Genomic DNA, 3989 nt, shown 5'->3' with positions numbered 1-3989 from the left:
TGGCTTTGCATAGTAGAGTTTTAACTTGCACTTACAGATGTAGCGACCAACTGTAGTTACTGACAGTGGTTTTATGAAGTGTTCCTGAGACCGTGTGGTGATATCCTTTACACACTGATGTCGATTTTTGATGCAGTACCGTCTGAGGGATCAAAAGTCTGTAATATCATTGCTTACGTGCAGTGATTTCTCCAGATTGTCTGAACTTTTTGATGATTTTACGGACCGTGGATGGTAAAATCCCTAAATTCCTTGCAATAGCTCGTTAAAAAATGTTGTTCGAAAACTGTTCGACAATTTGCTTACAAAGTGGTGACCCTCACCCCATCCTTGTTTGTGAAGTACTTAGCATTTCATGGAAGTTGCTTTTATACCCAATCATGGTACCCAACTGTTCCCAATTAGCCTGCACACCTGTTGGATGTTCCATAGAAGTGTTTGATGAGCATTCCTCAACTTTATCAGTATTTATTGCCACCTTTCCCAACTTCTTTCTCACGTGTTGCTGGCATCAAATTCTAAAGTTAATGATTATTTGCAAAAAAATAAAAATGTTTATCAGTTTTAACATCAAATATGTTGTCTTTGTAGCATATTCAACTGAATATGGGTTGAAAAGGATTTGCAAATCATTGTATTCTGTTTATATTAACATCTAACTCAATTTCCCAACTCATATGGAAACAGGGTTTGTATATATATATATATATATATATATATATATATATATATGTATATATATATATATACAAACACATATGTGTGTGTGTGTGTGTGTGTGTGTGTGTGTGTGTGTGTGTGTGTGTGTGTGTGTGTGTGTGTGTGTCAATCATTGGTACTTTATATATATACAAAGTTTGTGTATGTATACATATATATATCTATATATATATATACATATGTGTGTATATGTATATATATAATATGTAATATTCGAGTATACGTTTGAGATAGGCGCCAGCGCCCCCCGCGACCCCAAAAAGGGAATAAGTGGTAGTAAATGGATGGATGTTCTCACGCAGTTGTTTTTAGCTGTGGGCATTACACTACAGGCTTTTCCCAGTCCTTCTTGTGTCTCCTTCTCACAGAGTGTAAGTAAGCGCAGGTTCTTACATACGTCACATACGTATACGCCCTCGCCCAGCAGAGAAGTAGCAGTGTGGCTAACGTTAGCCGTGATGCTAGATGAGTGTTGCGAAGATGCGAAAGAAGGTGCGAATCTGGTAACAAATGAAGGAAGAATAATTCCCAAGAAAAACAGCACGGGATCCATCGTCTGGCGGTGGTTCGGCTTCAAGCGGGAATATGTCGAATAGACAACTTTAATTTGTCAAGTGTGGGGCACAAGCGTTGCTACCAAAATAGTATTACTGCAAATATGTAGCATCATTTGAAAAGTCACCTGCTAATAACTTTAATAAATACAGTTTTTGTAAATTGACTTAGTTGTGATTTCCTTCTCTGCATGAAAGTTTCAAATTATTATATAGTGGTGGTTTGTGCAGCCCTTTGAGACACTAGTGATTTAGGGCTATATAAGTAAACATTGATTGATTGATTGATAATGCAGTATGAACACAAATGTTTTAATGTGGACACATACAATCATCATCCTGCTGTGATTATATGTATCAAGTGTTCATTCAAGGCTAAGGCAAAATACCGAGATATATATCATATATCGCGATATGGCCTAAAAATATTGCGGTATTAAAAAAAGGCCATATCGCCCAGCCCTAATATATATATATATATATATATATATATATATTAGGGATGCGAGGTTTGCGGTCTCATCCGCGGAGTCCGTGGATAAACCGCGGGTCGGGCAGGTGACATGACGAAAAAATAGATTTTAATTAGATTCGGGCGGGTGGCGGTTGAACCATCCGGAAATATTTGATCTACATGGTTCTGGGATCGGTATCCTTTACCATTCAAAGAGCCATTTAAGACCCGTGTCACAAAGAGAAGAAGACAATAGGAGACGCTATTATTCTCATGAATGACTGCGGTAGTCACCCAGATAATAAGTATTAGGGCGTGCTATGAAGCCATTGGCTTTGTCGCCTTCTACAGCATTTACAATCTGCTTGTCTGTCCAGCATCATGTTGTGTGTGGCTTCCGCAGCAACACGCACACGGCTGCAAGGCATACTGGGTGACACAGAGTACACTAATGTTTGTGATATGAACAATTTTAACAGTCTTAGTAATATGCGCTACGCTGTGAAGCCACACCAAACAAGATTGACAAACACATTTCGAGAGAACATCCTCCCAGTAACATAACATAAACGCAACACAACAAATACCCAGAATCCTTTGTATCCATGATACATCCTGATTATTTTATACACCCCGCTAGCAGCATACCCCCCACCCCCCATTAATCGGTAAGGTGGGCGGGGTTGGAGGAGCGGGGGTGTAAAATATATTCAGGACCTGTCTCGGATACAAAGGATTCTGGGTATTTGTTGTGTTGTGTTTATGTTGTGTTACTGGGAGGATGTTCTCCCGAAATGTGTTCGTCAATCTTGTTTGGTGTGGCTTCACAGCGTGGCGCATATTAGTAAGTGTTAAAGTTGTTTATATCACAACCATCAGTGTAGTCTGTATCACCCAGTATGCCTTTCAATCTTATACGTGTGATTGCGGAAGCTGCACACAACATGTTGCCGGACTAACAGTCGGTTTGCACATGTTTTTGAAGGTGTCAAAGGCAATGGCTTCACAGCACGCCCATATTATTGTCATCGGGATGAACGCCATTGGATATTCGCGAGAACGTTAGCGGCTCCAATTGTCTTCATTACTCTGTGAAACAGTTTTAAATAGCTCTGTGAGAGGTAAAGGTGGCCGACCTCTGATGTATTTTAGCTGGCGGGTGGCGGGCAGTTGCGTTTCTGATAAATTGTTGGTTTGGGTGGACGGCAGGTGGGTGACGACTTTGGTGATGCGGTTGCGGATGATATAATTGCCTATCCGCGCATCTCAAATATATATATATATATTTATATATATAAAACACTTTGAAATATTTTAGGGTAAATATTGCATTTTTTGTTTGCAATAAAAAACAGGGTTTTGACAAAAAGGCCATTAAAAATATAATTAAAATGATAAACCTGAGATTAACTTGTTAAGTAATAATTTAAAAAAATAACATGATTAATTTAGAACATTTTCAGGACAACCCTTTTGGGTCCCCGGGACAAAACGTACCCTGAAGGTACAAAATAATAATTTATTGTATTAGTTTTGGAAATGAAAAACAATCAAAATAGCCGCCACATGCTTTCCCTTCTCGGTGCGCAAAAGTTTGCACATCCCCCCTCTTTGTTTCTGCTTCTTGTGCTTTGACGAGCATGCCGTTATCTCAGCAGGCGGCCATCATCCGTGCCCACCTCGAGGTGGGGAAGGATTAGGGGGGGAATATCTGGCTGTGCCGCAGCCCCCCCGACTAATTAGTGCTGAAAGGTCCAATATGGCTGGCAGGTGGGCAGGTTCTGAGGGACATGAAGGTGCGGAGGCGGACTGGAGGTTTTGTTTACGAGCCGAGTGAAGCCGACCATCACGGAGGGAGTGAAAGGACCATTAGAGGTGGGGGGGACACAGGCAACATTCTTTAGGACTCACTTTTGGAACAGGACTCTCAGACTGGTGTAGAAGACAACCATGAGGCCCCTGGTCTACCTCGGGCCCTCTGCCCCCTGCTTCTCAAGCCAGGGGGCAGCTACAATCGGGCGGAAGGCAGGGTACACCCTGGACAAGTCGCCACCTCATCGCAGGGCCAACACAGATAGACAGACAACATTCACACTCACATTCACACACTAGGGCCAATTTAGTGTTGCCAATCAACTTATCCCCAGGTGCATGTCTTTGGAAGTGGGAGGAAGCCGGAGTACCCGGAGGGAACCCACGCAGTCATGGGGAGAACATGCAAACTCCACACAGAAAGATCCCGAGCCTGGATTTGAACCCCG

Source organism: Nerophis ophidion, linkage group LG01 (assembly GCF_033978795.1).
Source record: "Nerophis ophidion isolate RoL-2023_Sa linkage group LG01, RoL_Noph_v1.0, whole genome shotgun sequence".
In the NCBI taxonomy this organism is placed as follows: Eukaryota; Metazoa; Chordata; class Actinopteri; order Syngnathiformes; family Syngnathidae; genus Nerophis; species Nerophis ophidion.
The sequence above is the reverse complement of the archived record's forward strand: the minus strand, read 5'-3'. Positions refer to the sequence as shown.